General features: G+C 48.2%; 1 protein-coding gene across 1 annotated transcript in view; it reads right to left on the bottom strand.

Annotated features, from left to right (window-relative positions):
* The window catches only part of BNIP1 (BCL2 interacting protein 1), a 142,762-nt gene that overhangs the window by 102,057 nt on the left and 22,085 nt on the right, over nt 1–18,620 (bottom strand). The window contains exon 7 of the transcript XR_009353865.1: nt 16,280–16,408. The gene's annotated coding sequence lies outside the window, so the exon portion shown is untranslated. The remainder of the gene's footprint in view (nt 1–16,279; nt 16,409–18,620) is intronic.

Here is an 18,620-nt window from a genome sequence, read left to right as displayed (position 1 = left end):
AGAGAGAAATCACAAGGAGGCAGAGAGGCAGGCAGAGAGATAGAGGAGAAAGCAGGCTCCCCACCAAGCAGAGAGCCCGATGCGGGCCTCGATCCCAGGACCCTGAGATCATGACCTGGGCAGAGGCTTAACCCACTGAGCCACCCAGGCGCCCGTCTTTAAATTTTTTAAGGAAAAAAAAAAAAAGCCCAGGCATGTCCCTTCCCCTAACAGTACATCGTGAAGGTTTTTGAGGGTGTGAACCCAGCATTCCTGAGTTCAAATCCCAGGTCTGCCCCTTAAAGCTCTGTTGCCTAGGGCGGCTTACTTAGACACTCTGTGCCTTCTTTTCCTCAAGAATACAACAGGGATAATAATAGTATCTAGGTCTTCATCTGTGAGGAGAATCAGATTGGTTATTTACACAAAGCACATAGAACAGTGCCTGGCATATAATAAGTGCTCAGATCACCATCTTTCCATAATAGTCGGTATTTTGGCACAACATAAAGATGCTCCTTTTCTTTTTTTTTTTTTTTTAAGATTTTATGTATTTATTTGACAGAGAGAGAGAGGGAGAGATCGCAAGTAGGCAGAGAGGCAGGCAGAGAGAGAGACCGGGAAGCAGGCTCCCCCGCTGAGCAGAGAGCCAGATGTGGGGCTCGATCCCAGGACCCTGAGACCATGACCTGAGCCGAAGGCAGAGGCTTAACCCACTGAGCCACCCAGGCACCCAAAGACGCTCCTTTTATTGGCTGCAGTAAAAAATTATGTTGTTCATATACAGTGTAATTTGCTTAACCAGCCTCCTAGCTTAAAATATGTGGGGCCCTTTTGTTTCTCTCAGAACCAACACTGTGATGAACATCCTTACAGATACACTGAACTAGAACCTCTAGACACAGTTTTACAATTTGAGCCTGTGTGATGACCAGTCTCCCCGGATAGCCAGCTGATGGTTCCTCCAGGAGGGGCGGGCCCTGCCCCACACCGCATGTTTCTGTACACAGGTCCAGTTTCATCTTCGCCCACTTCCCATGCAGCCAATGGCATCTCAGTCCTTTCAACTCATCTTCGCCGCAGGTAGAGGCGTCCCCTGACCTGAGGCTGGGAGGGGGGGCTCCTTCCCTCTGCTTCAGGCAAAGTGGTCAAAGCCTAACCCAGCCCTGTCCATTAGATCCCTTCTAAGCCCCGTTCAGAACTCTTCCCAAAAGACAGACACCAAAGATTATCCCATCTCTTCCATCCTCTAACCAACTGGCATGCTCTTGCCCTAATTCCTGTTTTGATTACTCCGCCTGCTTTGATAACCAATGCGTTCTTTATCACACGTTCTGCCTCCGTGGTTTCCTCTCTGCTCTGACAAAAGCTCCCATCTCCACTTGTACTCTTCCTCACTATCTCTGTGTCTATCTCTCAAATAAATAAATAAAAACTTAAAAAACAAAACAAAAACGACCCAAGTTTCAGAAAGGCGGAAGGACAGGTGACACTCTGGAGTAAGTGTAACCCAGGCCACTTGGAAACCCAAGCTGTTTTCAGCACACTTGGTTGCCTCAGAGGTGAGAGATGGAGGGAGATGTGGACAGATTTTTGAGCAGACGTCAGAAAGTCCAGCTGGGGGACCCTCTAAACTATACCTCACATCTTTTCCATTTCCACTGCTACCACCCCAGGTCAAGCAACTATCTGGTCCCACTTGGATTCTAGCCACAACCTCCTGTCTCCTTGCTCCCCTCTGCCCACCTCTAGCTAGTGGAATCCTACAAAGACACAAATCAGATGGAATCATACTACTCCCCTAATTAAAGGCCATCAATGACTTAAACTTAGGACCAAATTCTTGGGCCTGCTGCTCCAGCCCATGTCTTTTCTCCAGCTTTACCCTAGCCCATCCCCTTCTTGCATGAAGTGTACTGATCTGCAGTCTGTCTCTTGAACCAGTGAAGCCCCTTCCTGCCTCAGGACCTTTGCACATGCTCTTCTCTCTGCCGGGAGCTCCTTCCACATATGCATTGCCTGACTGGCCCCTTCTCGACCTTCTGGTTTCCTGTTTAAGGAGTACTCCTCACAGAGGCTTCTGTGGCCACCCTATCTGAAATAATCCACCCCCTTTCTAACTTCTCTGTATCTCCTACTTTGACAATCCCTGATTCCAGAAGAACCCCTTCTCAGCTGAGGGTGGGCATCTGTCCTTCAAATATAACTCATACAAAAGAGGGACCTGAGGCTGCAGGAGGGAGGTCTCCTGGGCTACTGGCAGCCACAGGGGAGGGCAACTCTGGAGAGTCCCGGTCTGGCTGGGACTCCAGGCCCCTCCCTGCACCCTCCAAGCAAATTGGTTTGTCTCAGAGGAGGAGGTTTCTGAAGTCTAATCTGACATGGCTTACCCTGTTTAGACTCTCCAGGGCTCCTGTTACCCTCAGGAAAAAGCAGGCATATGAGATTGCCAGAGCTCCCCTCTGTCCATTCCCAGCCTCTGCCCGTGTCCTTTCCCTCATGCCTTAAGCTGCAGACAGCATATACGAGGGTTTGCCTGTGCAAGTCCCTATATTGAGGCACAGGGAAGCAGACCAGGCATCACATCCACCCCAAACAGGTGCCCTACCTGCCTTGACTCACCCCCTGGTCCCCAACAAGTCTACTGGTAATCTTGCTCATCTCTGTGAGTTGGCTGGCAAGCATTCTGATGATGTGGTGCAAACCAGGAACAAAATAAAAAGACAAGTCTGGCAAAGGACACAGGAGGCCATGACGTTGAGGACTGTGGCATCAGAGAATCTCACACAGTCCAGCTCCGTCCTGGGCAACTGGGGTCTGGCGGAGAAGGAGAGTGGACAACCATCCACAAAGAGAAACATGATAAGGAAAATGCTGAGACAGAGCAGCTTCAAAAGAATGCTTCAACAAGCCAGAGGGAAAGAGAGGCCCCAGGGGAACCTACCTCCCCAGCGGCCTGTGCTCTGAAATCAAATGCAAAGTGAAGGGTGTGGTGAACTTGGCCAGGCCAGAAAAATCACATCTTTCTCAAAATCAATGTTGGATTGTTGAATTCCATGTTGGTTTCCTTTAAGAATTAAAACAACTGTTGGGGTGCCTAGGTGACTCTGTTAAGTGTTTGCCTTTGGCTCACAATCTCTTTTGGTCACCATCTCAGGGTCCCGGGATCAAGTTCCACACTGGGCGCTCTGCTCACTGGGGAGTCTGCTTCTCCCTCTCACTCTCCTTCTGAGCTTCCTCTCTCTCTCTCTCAAAAACAAAAACAAAATCTTAATAAAAAATGAATTAAAATAACTGTCAATGTAACAACATTTGTTCACTATTAGATGAATTTATTTTCTTAATTTTTCATTTCTTTTCTTCAAGACAAAGTCCCAAACTATCTTTTTTTTTTCTTTCAGATTTTTTTTTTTCACATTTTGGACTCCACTTATTTTATTTTATTTTTTAAAAGATTGTATTTATTTATTTGTCAGAGAGAGCGCGCACAAGCAGGGGGAGCAGCAGGTAGAGGTCAGAAGCAGGCTCCCCACTGAGCACGGAGCCTGATGTAGGACTCAATCCCAGGACCCTGAGATCATGACCTGAGCTGAAGGCAGAGGCTTAACTGACTAAGCCACCCAGGCACCCCTCCATTTATTTTAAATAGCCCTTTTTTCTAGCATGAGTTTTCCTTAGAAAATGATGACCCCCTTTTCTCATGGTCTCAAAACCAGTACTTTCTCTTCTATATCCTGCATTCTAGTGTCTGAAGTTCCTCCTTTCTACCTGGTGAACTCTGACTCACCCATCAGGGTGCATGTCACATGGCCCACCCTTTCTGAGAGGCATTCCCCAGTGTTCGAAAGTTGACTTTGTAACACGGTGGTTACCATTGGAAATCTGATGCATCTCTATGTCCACAGTGCTTAATATAGAACACACTATGGTCATAGTAGGTGTTCACATATGCTGAATGTATGAATAAGTGAATGAATGAAGCCTGTATGTGGGAAGCAGTAACACTTGCACACTCACAATCTCCTGCACTTGTTTTCTGTGCAGCATTTGTAAATCTTTGCCATTCTGTCTTGCTGCTAAGTCACGGGTAACCTAGGGGGAAAGAGGTTCCCCTGGTACAGAGCCTGCATCATTGCAAGCATGTCATAAATACGTGTTGCCTGAATGAAAGAGTCTATTCATTCATTCTCACTTTCAAGATGAAGAAATGCACTTCTGGGGTCAGAATTAAAAAATATCACTGTCTGCAATTTACTCATCACCCTTTCAATCTCTTTGCCCACATCCCTCCCTCCTGCTCCTTCCTGGCATTGCTGAAATTCCTTCGATGCACATTTTTTAAATATGTGTAGGGCACTAGGGAGCCCAACAGTGAGCAAGATCCCTGCCATCATGCATTGTGGGTTCTGGGGAGGCGGCTGGCAATAAACAAATAAACCAATACATATATGGGATCATTTGAGGTTGTAGTACTAAGAAAAAAAATTCAGCTGGGTGACATGATGGGGGTGCTTGGGAGTGGGTGAGATGGGGGGAGAGAGAGTTGTTTTAAGCACTGTGGTCTGGTGAGGCCATATATTAGAAGTAACATTTTAGTTAAGTCCTGGGTTTTTAGATGTAGCAGCCATGAAAGGATCTGTGGAAGAGAGTTCAAGGTAGAAGGAGCAGCTTGTGCAAAGGCCCTGCGATAGGAATGACTTTGACATGAAATGAGTGTGGTCGGTGCTTAGTGAGCACTTGGATGTTTGGATCAGTGGATGGATAGAGGACTAGACATGGGGTTAGAGAAGTTAGCCTGTGGACGTGGGGCAGATTGGTCCTAAGTCTTCACTCCCCTGTATGGTATTTGCATCTGTCCATGAACTTCCCTGACTCTTGACTTTGGGCTTGCCCAGGGGAGTTGTTTTGATGAATGAGATGTTAGCACATAGGACATAGCAGAGACTTGATAGACGCTTTCATGGAGGGGCTTGCTGTCTTGGGCTTCTGCCAGCCCACTGCTTCAAGGAGGATAAGAGACACCTGGAGCAGGCCCAGACCTAACCTAGAGCCTGGGCCAAGCCCACCCAACCTCAGCCAAACTCTAGCCAACCCAAAGATGTATGAAAGAAACACACACACACACACACACACACACACACACACACACACACTGATGGTTTTAAGCCACTGGATTGGTGGAAAGGGATTGTTTCACAGCACTATTTTGGCTATCGTTAACTAATATGAAGTCACTGTAGGAAGCTGGGATTTTATTTCAAGGAGCAAGAGAAGCCAGCTGGATGAATGCTGCCTTAGATGGCCCTTAGCTTCAGGGTCTCTACAACAGATGTAGCAGTCACACACACTCTGTTTCTCTTCCTGTGGGGCACATAGCATGACTGCATTTCCCCACTACCTTAAAGTCAGCGTGCCCATGTCACTTGTGAGCAGAAGTGATTTTAATATGTCAATTCCAGAAGAAAGCTTTAAGAGCCAGAACACTACTCAATCTCCCATTTTCCCTCTGCCAGGCAACCAATAAATCTTTCTAATTCCACTTGCTTCTCTCCACTTCCACTGCTCCCCACCGTGTCCAGCCTACCGTCCTCTCTCGCATGTATGATCACAGCAGCCTCCTATCCAGTCTCCTCTTTTCCATTCCTGCTCCCTGTGTTAGACAGAATAAGAGTCTCCTGCAATGAGCTCCATAATGTCTATGTCCTAATCCCCAGGACTTGTGAAAATTTTGTTTCATATGGCAAAAACAAAAACAAAAACAAACCAGACATGCACACACCAAAACCTTTGTAGGTATGATTAGGATAAGAGTCTTGAAATGGGCATATTATTCTGGATTATCGGTGGGCCCAATGTCATTACCAGGGGCCTTATAAGAGACAGGATTGGAGTCAGAGAAAGAAATGTGACAATGGGGACAGAGGTGGCAGTGAACATACCCGGGAGCTGATGAAGATGGGCGCCTCTAGAAACTAGAAAAGGCAGGGAGAAGTTTTTCCCTAGAGCCTCCAGGAGGAATGTGGCCCTGCTGACACCTTGATGTTAGAACTTCCAACTTCGAGAACTGTAAGAGAGGACACTTGTATTGTTTGAAGCCGCTGAGTTTGTGGTAATAGAAAATGAACACGTTTCCCTATGGTCTAGTGTCCAAATAGACAGGGATCGAGAAGTCGGATGCTGTCACTTCCTTGCACAAGGCACCCCCAGTGTTCCCTGGTATTTGTAGGCAATCTGGATCTCTTTCCCCAGGCGGCAAGGCCTGCCCACATCGCCAGCAGCATCACCCACTCCTGCAAGCAGCTTTCTCAGAAAGGGCCTTCCTGAGCCCTTGTCTAAGCTGGGTGCCCCTTCCTCCAGTCTGTTCCACACATTTGCAAGTGCATTGGTTTGTTGTCATCCCTTCTAGACTTACATCCCATGGAAGGCAGGGACGATGCCATCATAGTCCATACTCATGGAGCAAATACAAACAGTCAGGCTGCATTTGCAACACCATATTTGATCCTCACCATAACCCTGTCGACAGACGCCATCATTATCTTGCTGCTACAGATCAGGCCTGACATTTTAGTGCCCAGGACATGGAGAGTAAGGGGCAGGGCCAGGACTGAACTCAGGGCCCACGCAGGCTTGGTCCAGAGCCCACACTTCTATCCTCTGGATTCCAGGGCTTTGTTTGGTTCACACCGTCTGGCACACAGTAGCTGCTCAATAAATGCATGGCACATGGAAGGGTGTTCTCTGGAGGCGCAGTGCCAGGGCTGAGCACGGTGCGCCCTGATTGAAAGAACAGTAGTTAAGCAGGAGAGAGCACAGCTGCATTGGTTGAAAAAAAACCGCACACATGACAATCAAAAGATGACGAGACCAAATTGTCTGGGGGCCGTAGATGGCCCCACTGCCCATCTGTTTCCTGTGCCACCCTGCTCCCATTAAGTGTAAATCTCAAGGAGCTGTTAGAACAGAAACCAAGCCCCTCCTTCACAGTGTTTACAGACCAGTAGAGAGCCACCCGGCCTCCCTGGAGAATGATGGCTTTTAAACCTGACAGTGTTTCCCCTCAAGGAAATGAACTATTTGGTCCTACAGGAATCATCTTCAAAGCCAGAGAACCTGGTTTAAGCACGGCATTTAGAAGCAGCTAATCGTGCCCCTGACTCCCACCAACCAGATGGCTGGGCTGCCTTCCCCTGGTGGAGTCAGGGGCCTGCTTCAGCAGCTGTCCAAGCTGTGGGCTGAAATCAAGATGCTGGAATTCATCCTCTCTGCTCTTTCATCCACAGCCTCTGGGACCTGCGGTCCGGAGTCAAGTGTGGGGTGAGCCGCAGGGCCCATGGTGGGCGAGGCCTCGCAAGCAATTAGCTCCCATGCCCAGACACTTGCTCCTTTTTATGTTCCTAATCTCTTTACCAGAAACACTGTGTATTTTGTTCTGAGCTGGGCTAGGAGCATCGCCCTCTTCAGAAGGCACTGGAAAGTCAGGTGTTCTCAATGCCGAAGCTGTCAGGCCAAGCTCTGTATAGCCTTGCGGCATGGACCGATGGGTTAGGACAGCATGAAGGGAGGAGCGACAACAGAGCATGACAGCAGGGAACACCAGAAATCGAGAAGTAGAAACCAGAACAATCTCTGAGTGAGGAAAAGTCCTTGGACCTGTCAAGTTTTGTTAATGTTTGGGAGGCAGCCTGATGGGGTACCAGAGAAGCGGGACATATGGAGGGACATTTTTCCTAGGAAGGAAGATGCTTTCCACTAAATTCTGAGATTATGAACCTGGACCAAAATATCTGGCTATCATTAATGGTGATCAGCTCTGGTGGGATTATGTGCGTGTTTCCTTCCTTCTTTTTGAATTTTTGGAATGACCATATATTTCCTTGAAAAACAAAAACACATTTTACACTGAAAAGCAAAACAAAGTCTGGCTGTCCCCGCAAGGGTCCTCAGAACAACTCTGGTAAGTGCTCAATACCTCATTTAGTGTTGTTCTTCCCTGAAGGGCCCAGCTCAGCCCCTAAGCCCAGCCAGACATCCTCCAGCCCAGCCTCTTGGAGCTGTTCACAGAAGAACGGTCCCCGTCACACTGTCCCGAACAGCCAGACACTGGCTTTGAGTCAGTGTCTGGGCCAGTACTTGACATTTAGGCTTTCTTATCCTCAAATGAGGACAAAAAAGACTGAGCACGCTGACTTGTGCGCAGTCAGTGACCTATCTGAGCACAGACACCGAGCCAGCATCCAGCCTACACAAAACAACCAAAAGCAAGGAAAGATGGTTGGCTGGACTGGAACCCGGAAGGCCAGTGAGCCCTATCCTTCGAGCCTCACTTTCACTGTTTCTCCCAGGTCCACTCACACCCGTTCAGGGGGTTATTTACTTGACAGTTTCCCTAAGTTCACCTTAGGTGGCTCACTGCTTTTACTTGCCTGATCCTGAACAATAATACCCACGAGACCGCAGTTTTGACATGCCAGTCCCACTTCCCAAAGGTACGGGAAAATACGGACCGAACTACTGAAAAGAAAATGTTTTCTGTGCACCATCTACAACTGTCCTTCAGGCCCCCGGGACCTGTGCCTCGCCCTGTGGGAACCACACCGTGGGAACTGCGCCCTCACCCGCGACGAGCTCCTGGGTAGCTTCCAGATGGGCTGCTGTTGACGCTGCGGTGGTGCTTCTGGGAGGAGGCTCCTGAGAGAGCATGTCCTGAACCTTCCCAAGCCCGCAACACAGGGCCAGCCAGAGTGCCTCCCAGAGAGGCACAGCCCGATGCCTGCAGGCAGGTCCTCTTCCCCGCTGGCAGCAGCCGGGGGCCCTGACCTGTAGGTCCTCTCTGTGCCCACGGTCACCACCTTGTCTCCTACCAGCCTGGGACACTGAGCCTGTCTCTCATTCTGTAGTCGGTTCTCCACACAATTCTCTCCCCACAAGGTCCTTTTTCTAAATTCTATCATGCTTTCCAGTCACTGGAGTTGAGGTTGTAAACTGCAACGTTTAGCCCACGAAGGGTTCTCACTCTCTCTTTAAAGGAACACAATGTATGTGATTTTCCTGAATATTTATGTAACACCTGTAAAGATTATGCCAGGAGCTTGGAAAATAAATGCCTTGTGGTTCCTCCTCCTTGTAAGGGTGAAGCTCAAGACAGGGAGGGTCCGGACTCCCTGCAATTTGTCGCACATCATTTTGGTCCCCAGTGGCCTCATGTGCACTGGCCTCGGGCTGCTGTTTGGAGGAGCTGTGGAGCTGCGGGACTGTCCACCAAACCCGCGCTCTTATCCTGTGAAGCCTCTGTGCTTGGCTGCTCTCTCGGGGGGGCTCTGTGCTCCTCCACAACACAGACGGTGCTAGATTTAAATACCCAGATTATTAAATTTGAAAAACTGAGGTATCTGGCCAGGGGAGCTCATGGTCCCCGAGGCAGCCACTAGGAGAGGCTGCATTAGCAGCTGCCCCTTGACGGAGGCATCTGCTTTCCAATTCACTACAGTCCCCACCACTCCCTACTGTCCCTGACAATGAGGTGGCACTAGCTGTTCCTCTTAGAGTAGAACTGAGAACAGAGAAAGATTTCTTATGGCCTTGTCTTGCAAAACTGGAAAAAGTTAAAGCTAGGTGAAGAGGATCCTGTATTTCAAACAGGAAAGCAGATATTTCTTGGGGAAAAGCAGTACCAAGTGTGCTTTACTCATCGGCATGGCTGGCCTGGTGCCTCTAAGCCTTTGGATCCCCTGCTCTGGGGCTAGAAGTAAACTCCTCTGCAGGGTACAATGAAGTTGCATGACACTCTAGTTAGGATCAAAGGCGCTATAACTGCCTTTGACCCCCAAGCTAGAATGGCTTAAGCAAATGAGAAGTTTATTTCTCTTTCAGGCCAAGTTTGTTCCAATTTATGACTTGATGGGATTGGGAATCTGGGCTCTTTGCTATCTTATTCTGCCATTTGTTCTCAATATGCAGCAAGCACCTCAGGCTCTGAGACGGCTCAGCTGTCCCATCTGCATTCTAGTCAGGGGAACAAGAGAAAAGTAGAGCAGGGCCCTTGTCTTCCTTTAAGGACACAATCTCAAAGTTTCACTTAGAACTTGCACTCTTGTCCCATTATCTGAAAATAGTTGCTTCACTGTACCTACCTAGCTGCAAGGAAGGCTGACAAATGTAGGTAAGTTGGTGTCTATGCTCGTGCCCACCCCAAAATTGTTACAGCACAAAGAGGAGAGAATGAGCAATTTCTGTCACTTGATCAACCCCGCTCATCTCTCCAGCCAGCCTCATTTCCCACATATCTCAGTCAGAAATTTGGTGCCTTTGCATATACCCTTCCCTGTGTCTGGAATGCACTCCCTAACCTGACTCCATTCTTCAAATCTAGGGCAAGTATGCCTTCTCTACCATGCCACTGCCACCTGCCACAGCTAAGCTCGGCATCTCCCCCTCGGGCTCATTTTATAGTTTGTAGGAGCTCAGATCTGAGGCCAGGCTGTCTAGACTGTGTTCTGATCCTCACTTACACAGTCATGTGACCTGGGGCCATTCACTTAGCTTCCTTAGATCTCTGTGCTCTCATCTGTAAAATGGGACTATCGAGACCTACATCACAGTAAGACATTTAAATGAGAACATAGAAATAAAGCTGTTAGCACAGTGCCGGGCACACCGTAGGTCCTCTTAGCTTACAATTAAGGGCTCTCATATATTAGCTCTCATTATTATCATTTATTGAGAACCTAGGCTGTGTCCAGCCCTATGACAGGGACTAGAAATCCAGCAGTCAATAAGCATCCCACCGGAACTCACAGCGTGGAGAGGATGTGTGGTGGATCTGCTTATTATTCCCATGTATTTGCTCTCATCCCCCTACCTCCATGGGCAGAGCAGACGTCCCTGGCTCCTGACGCTGTACTTGGTCATGTGACTTGTGATTGGTTGGCCCATAGGATGTTAGCAAATGAACAGGCAGCAGAGGCTGGAGGGGTACTTCCCTTGCCTGGCTGGTCTTGTGTGCCTGTGTTTCTGCCTTCTCCCTGAAAACGGCAAGCCCAGGCTGGCCTGCTGGTTGTTGAAGGAGGGGAGAGACACATGGAGTGGGCCAGCCAGCCTACATCAGCCCACCCCCACCAGACCGAGAGGGCCCAGAAGAGCCACAGAGTTAATTTAACATGTATTGTTGGGTGCCACCAAGGTTCAGTGGTTTTATTGTTGTTATGCAGCATTATTGTGATCACAGCCAACTGATACCAAAAGAAGGAATTGCAAAAAGCCAGTATAAGAGGACACGGCAAGTGTGCTGATGGCAGCACCACAGTGAGAGCCACAGTGTAAGCCCAGGCAGTCTGACTTAAGAACCCAAGCATTCAGCCTCTGTACCTGCCCTCTCCTCCTTCTTCTCTTCCTCCCTTCCCCAACCCTCTGCCCAAGGCTGGGTAAACATGTGGTGAACAAGGTAGGCCACTGGGGCTCAGGGGCCATGTCTAAGGCTGTCTCATCCCAGGGCCTTATCAACCTTCATTGGCTGTCTGCAGATTATCCTCACTCTGAATCTACGAGAAAGGTTCCTGAGCGCTATGGTCACCTGGGGTCCCTCCCCAGCTGGGCCTTGGCCAGCATAAGAGTTGTTCCCATCCCTAAATGCCACTCAGTCCAACCCAGCCCAACAGTCCCCACCCTCTTATCTCCACAGAGCCCAGTCCTGGGTGGGAAGACCAGCCCCATCCTACAGCCACAGGCAAACAGGGCCTGTGGGATGGACAAGGATCTGTTGTCTCAGGGAGTATACCGGGAAGTGTGGGGTGGTCTTCCTCTGGAAAGGACCACAGGGTAGTGGCAAAAGCACTGGTTTTAGCACCCACTGGCCCATTTATTATCTTAGCTCTTGCAAGAGGGTTTGCTGAGTACATGTCTGCTCTGCTCTCCCTATCCCTGCTCACCTTGGCTGCAGACTGGAAAGGAAGGATATAATGGGCAAGATAGGTCTGGAAAGGTGTGGGTGAACAAGCCTCACTGGGTCATCTTTCATCATCACACACTTTGAAAGGAGGGAGCCAGGGGAAGGCCACTGCCTGCTTTCACGCTGTTCTACATTTCCCATCCTGGGGCATATGGGCAGCAATTTTGTTTTCAGGTTGAAACCTCCATGAATCAATTTCCAGATGCTTTCTATGCACCAGCCTATGGCTGCACCCACCTCCTTGGTCCCCTCGATTTCAGTCTCTGTCCCTGCACAGTGGTTCAAAGGGAACTTCCTGAAATCTCTTTTCCCTCCAACAAGTCCCTATTCATTTATTCGTTCATGTACGCACTCAATCAATTTATTGACACACTGTGCTGGGAATTGGGGATATAAGAGTTAACAAGGTATAAGGACCCTGCCCCTGTTGGAGCTTATAGTGAAGAAAATAATGACATATGGTAGTGAGTGCTGCCCTATGAAGAGATGTGCTGAAAGGCAATAAAAGGGGGCACCTTAACATGGGATGATAAGCTTATGGGGTAGCTAAAGCATTGGGGTACCTCCACTGGCCACCTAGTGAACCCCCCAGACTGGGTTCTCATCCTTATCCTGCTGTCTCAGAAGGCTTTTGATCAGCATCCTGGGAGAAGATTCTTATCTCAGGGCTGGACTTGTGTTATCTAAACTGTTATAGGTTGAATTTTGCCCCCCACAAACATATGTGAAGTCCTGACACCCAGTACCTCAGAATGTGACCTTATTTGAAAATAGGGCCATTGTTCACATAATTAATGAAGATGTGTCATTAGGGTAATCCAGTATGACTGGTGCCCTTAGTAAAAAGGTAAATTGGACACAGAGATAGCTGTGCACCAAGGGAAGACAACATGAAGACACAGAGGGAGAGGATGGCCATGTGGTGGTGTAGGCCAAGACTGGAGTGGCGTGTCTACAAGTCAAGGAATGCCAGAGATTGCTGGCAACTACCAGAAGCTAGAGGAAGCAAGGAAGGAATCTCCCTTCAAGCTGTCAGAGGGAGCACAGCCCTGACAACACCTTGATTTCAGACTTCTAGCCTCTAGAATTGTATGATAGTGATTTTGTGTTTTTAAGGCTTCTACTCATATACCAAGTACCTACTATGTGTAGATACTGTGCTAGATCATGGGGACACATGTGGAGGTATGGAGGCCTAGAGGCCCAGAGGTGGGGGTTGTAGGTAGGCTGGTGAAGAGCCTGGGTCAGGGGTGACAGGACAAGGGCACGCCCATCATGAAGAGGCATGTGTGGGTGAGGCAGCAACCAGAGGCAAGGGAGGTGAGGACCCACTTCTCCCTGATGGACAGGGTCCGGAGGTACTGTGGGGTGACGCCTCGGGGTGGGGGCTGCTCTATCCTATCCTCATGGCTGAAGCGATTACCAGTTTGTTTCTCTAAATGGGAATTGGTGAGACTTCTGTGTCACAAAATACAGTCTCATATAATAGCTGGGCCTCCCTGGGATCACGCCAGGTGACATTGGTTGGAATTTGGGGTGTGCTCCAACTCTTCATTCACATTCACCAAGTTCACACTGGTTTAATCCAGATACCACAAAGGCTCCACCCCAGGGCCATCAGGTGGGTGCTCCCTGCTGGGTACAGTGTTTTTGCTGGCCCCACCACTCCCTCACTAGGCCCCATTCTCACATTCTTACTTCATGCCTTGTCCAAGTGAAAGTATTGAGGTTAAGACCTCTGGCTTACTCAGGTTATTGATAAAGTTCCAGTTATCTATTGCTGTGTAACAAACCACCCCAAACTGAGTGCCACAAGACAATAACAACCATGTAACTCTCCTGTGGGCCAAGAACCCAGATGAAGCACGGTGTGGATGATTTTTCTCTACTCCATGATGTCTGGGGCCCTAGCTGGGAAGACTGCAATGGCCAGGGGCTGGGGCCACCTGCAGCCTTCTTCACTTATTTGTCTGGTACCTAGGCTGGGATGACCCAAAGACTGGCCCTAGTGGGAACTGACAACCCAAGCATCTACATTGGCTTCTCCATGTGGATTGGGATGCTCACAGCATAATGGTCTCAGCATTATTGAACTTCTTACATGGCAGCTCAGTTTTCCAAGGACAAGGGCTCAGAAGAACCAGGTGGAAGCTGTACAGCCTTTCATCACTTATCCTTAGAAGTCATATAGAATCACCTCCACTGTACTCCAATCATCAAAATAGTCCCAAACCTTCAGAGTTTCAAGAAGAAGGACATGGAGCCTAAGGACATAGACACTACTCCAAAAGAGAAGTGTCAGTGGACCCATGGCTGTGTTTCAAAACCACCACAGTCAATTATGGCCACTAAGTAGAAAACCAGATTTTCCTCAGGTCTAGGTTTTAGGGTATGCCTCACTTGACCGACAACCCCCAGCCCTCTGCCCTTCTTCACAGCCTGTCCCAGCCTACATTCCAACCTTCTCCTCTGGCCATCCGCCTTTCCCTGAACCAGCTGAATACTCTCACAGGAGATGCCACTTACCGTCCACCTGTGGGCTGAGGACCCATAACCATCCCCCCAAAGGGGAACACTTTTCTAACCTCCCAAAGGTGCCATTGAGGCTGGCAGCATCCCTCCAGAGGCTCAGAGCTTCCCCCAGCGGATGCTGAAACCCATCCAGAGCTCTGGATTCTTGGCCTGAGGATGTTGTCCCCTGTCCTCCGCTAAAGACTCAGCCATCTGTTTTCCTTCCCTGAACTCTGCTCTGCTAGAAGCTGCACAGACACCCCAGCTGGGGCTTCAAAGCCAGGTGGTTTGAGTGGCCCTAAGCATGGGAATCAGGGCTGGTTATGATTCTCTAGAATTCCCGCCCCAATTCATAACCATTCTCAGGGCACGGACAGCTGAGCTCTGTCTGCTTCCTTGAAAGGGCTGCCTTTCAAGCCAATGATGGGGGCACTGGATGGCCTCCTGAGTGCGTACCACACCCAGCAAGGGAAAGACAGAAGCACACAGGGGGACATACCTGGAAGGACCACTCTGTTGAAAGGATCCATGGCCCCTGCCAGGAGGGTGAGATGTGAGACAGGAGGGATGTACTTCTGCCATCAGTGACCTCTAGTCTCCAACCAAATGGATGACTGTGGGGCTGGGGGGAGGGGGACTGAGAGTCCAGGAATTAAAGCCATGTCTCATTTCAGTTGACGAGCTGCAGCCTGACCTTTTCTAGGGGGAACAGACAACTCAAATTCACAAGTACATAAGGCACATGACACTTTGCACTTGGACTTGTGCCCTTGAACAATACTTAGTCAAGCACAAGTAACCTGAACCCCAGAGTCTAGCGAGAAGCCTTCTTTTCTGATTTATATTCTTCTGTAGTAATCCCTAATGTTTAGGGTTTTCAAAAACCTTGTATTTGGAAATCATTATAGACTCCCAGGAAGTTGCAAAAAAAAGTACATAGGATTCCATGGACCCTTTACCCAGCCTCCCCCAGTGGTGACATCTTCTAGAGCAGTAGTCCAGCATCAAAGGAGACTGACGTGGATATAGTATGGTTGATTAGACCACTGATCTTATTCTGCACCAGTTTTTACATGTTCTTGAGTGTGTGTGTGTGTGTGTGTGTGTGTGTGTGTGTGTGTGTGTTTGCGCACGTGCCTGCGGGTATGTTTCTGTGTTATCTTATCCCAGGATAGACTGGTATAACCACCACTGTAATTAAGACATGGACCCATTCCATCCCCACATAGGAATTCCCTCATGCTACCCCTTCACAGCCAGAGCCCCCCACATCTGTCTCCTGTCAGTCTCTAATCTGTTCTCTTTCTCCTTAGTTTTGTCATTTCGAGACTGTTCCAACAACAGGCTCAGAGGGCACACAGACCCTTGAGGCTGGCTTTCTTCACAAAGCATCATTCCCATGACTCCCACCCAGGTTGTTGCATAGATGGACAGTTTGTTGCTGAGTAGTGTTCTTCTGCAAGGATATACTAGAATTTGATTAGCCATTCACCTGTTGGAGGACATTTGAGTTGTTTCTGGCTTGGAGCTATTAAAGCCACTCTGAATACTCATCTACAGGTTTCTTTGAGGATGTAAACTTTCATTTCTCTGGGATAAGTGCCCTAGTGAACATGTAGTTTTAAGCTTCTCTGTTCTCTGGCACACATCTGCCAAGGAGTTACAATCTGCTAGGACTTCAGATTTTGTGTTTTAACGTGCCGTGCGGTCACTTTTCTAAAGGGAAATCATCTTGTTCTCACATGGGTTTTGGAAATGGGACTTCTTCCACATAGAATTTGCATATGAGAGCATATCTATATGTCAGTATGATTCAAGAGATAATCAGGCTACTCTCCTTACCAGTTTGAAAAGTAGAGAAGAGACAGGCATTGCACCTCCATTCTACACGCAACAACATTAAACTCCGTGGTTGACATGGTTTTGTTTCTCACTCTCCTAGTGGGCTAGCTGCAGGCTTTCAGTGGGATCCTGAGATGGGGACAGGGGAGAAAACGCTGAGTGTGCTGGGTCTAGATTAGAAAAATGATGGTAGTAACGATGACCCAAGCTTCTGGATTCCTAGTTGTCAGACTTTTTAAAGAGATACATCAGACCCACCAAGGGTAGAAAGTAGTTTTACCAAGATGGTAATTTCGCTATGGCAGCTGCAGTGGACTAGAGGGGTTTTAGACCTGTCTCTCTGGAGCTTCGTGAAAAAAATTCATCACACTTTCATATGACGTAACTCTGATTTTAAAATAAATTACAAAGAGGAGAAAACTTACTTAAAAGGAAAATGGAGGGGCTCCTGGGTGGCTTAGTGGGTTAAGCCTCTGCCTTTGGCTCGGGTCATGATCCCAGGGTCCTGGGATTGAGCACTGAATCGGGCTCTCTGCTCAGCGGGGAGCCTGGTTCCTCTTCTCTCTCTGCCTGCCTCTCTACTTCTGATCTCTGTGTGTCAAGTAAATAAATAAAATCTTTAAAAAAAAAAAAAAAGGAAAATGGAATGAAATATTGTCAAAACTCTGACTGAGAATTTCCTACCATGAATGTAACTTTCGTGTCAGGCTTCAGGCTCATGGCCACCTACAATCGCTGTTTTAATGACGAGTGCTTCAAATTCTTCAGAGTTAGCACTGCCAAGAGGTTTTGTTTTCACAAGTAGTTAAATTAAAAAAAAAAAAAAAGGTTTAGAAAATTTTGTCTTGCCATCTCAAAAAATTTACGATGCTCAAAACTGCATTTAAAGAACCTCTCTTTTCTTTCATTTGGCAATTATAATACAGGAACTTCTTTGGATTTCGAATCTGGTTACGTTTCTTCACATCAAGTATTTCTGTGGAAGTGGAGTGGGGCTCGTGACTAGTCAGAAGAGATCAGAGACAAAGGAGATGGGAAGGAGGCTGAGTTTCTGGTTTGGGCATTGGGGGCCAGTGACAAGGTGGGGAAGCTGCATGATGGTAATGAGCTTGCAACCCAAACAGGAAACACACTGGGGTTGGTAAAGCTTTTGATACCCAATTTCTTTATTCTTGGTCAGTGGTCAGATTGAAGCAGGCATCCTATTCTCATCTCTGTGGTCAAGTAGGGCCTGGTCTTGGGGCACCAACGTGTGGTAAGCCAAGGGTCAGGCTTAATGTCAACAAGGGCCAAATCCCAGACTTTAGGGTCAATTAACATCCCAACTCTAGGTTAAGACCAGTTCAGAGTCAACTGAACAACTGGTGGTCGAAGTAAACTACAAAGTCAGTAGGGCCTGGAGCCTTTGTCAGGAAAGGTCTGGACAAAAAATGTTATGGTTTAGGCCATACTGATGTGGAGGGCCCTTGTCTGGAAGCCTTTTTTGGGAAGGGGGTTTGCCTGCCAATTTCCCCCTTTAATTTCTCCCTCCTCCAGTACACAGGGGCTTTATGAGTAAGTGCCCTTTGAGTTGTAAGTGACAGAAGCCAAAGTAAAATAATTTAATTTTTGGAGGCCCTAAATAGGAAGACCAGAAATACAGCTGGTTTCAGGCATGGCTGGATCCTGGGGCTTAAATTATGTCAGGAAGATACTATCTCTCTATCCCTCTGTATCTCGGCTCTCACCTAGACAGACTTCAAGGTAGTAGTTTCAGGGTCCCTTCCTATGAGCTTAGCAATCCCAGAGAAAGAGAATGTTTCCTTCTGGAGAATTCCAGTAAACATCCCAGGATTGATGTTTGGTTGCCTGACTTTGGTTACATGAGCCAATCACTGAGCCAATCTGACCCTGATTGTCCAGGTCACATCTCCAACCCCTGGTATCAAGTGTTCTGTGAACTCTACTCTAACCATGTGGACTGAGAGTAGGAAAGGGTAGTTCCCCAAAGAAAAATTGGTGGAGGTGGGATATTCCCAGCTGAAGGGGAACAGATGTATGACACAAAGACACAGCAGATGCCTACCCCAGGGCATCTGCCTCTCAACCCTGAGGCTGGGGGAGAGGGACATCCTTTCCTGCCCAAGGAAAAGGAATATGGGTCCTTCTCTCAGACAATTCCTACCCCAACCAAATAACCTCATCTGTGCTTAGCTATACCTATTTCCTGTCTCTAGAGGAGGAAAGTACACCTGGTTAACCAGGGAGGCCTCTCCCTTAAACTCTGCTCTGCTTCTACCATTTTCATCACCACAAGACACTACGGAAGAAAGCAATGTCAAGTGTGTTAGAATATATAAGG

The sequence above is a fragment of the Mustela lutreola genome, chromosome 5 (assembly GCF_030435805.1).
Source record: "Mustela lutreola isolate mMusLut2 chromosome 5, mMusLut2.pri, whole genome shotgun sequence".
Taxonomy (NCBI): Eukaryota; Metazoa; Chordata; class Mammalia; order Carnivora; family Mustelidae; genus Mustela; species Mustela lutreola.
The sequence above is the reverse complement of the archived record's forward strand: the minus strand, read 5'-3'. Positions and strand labels throughout refer to the sequence as shown.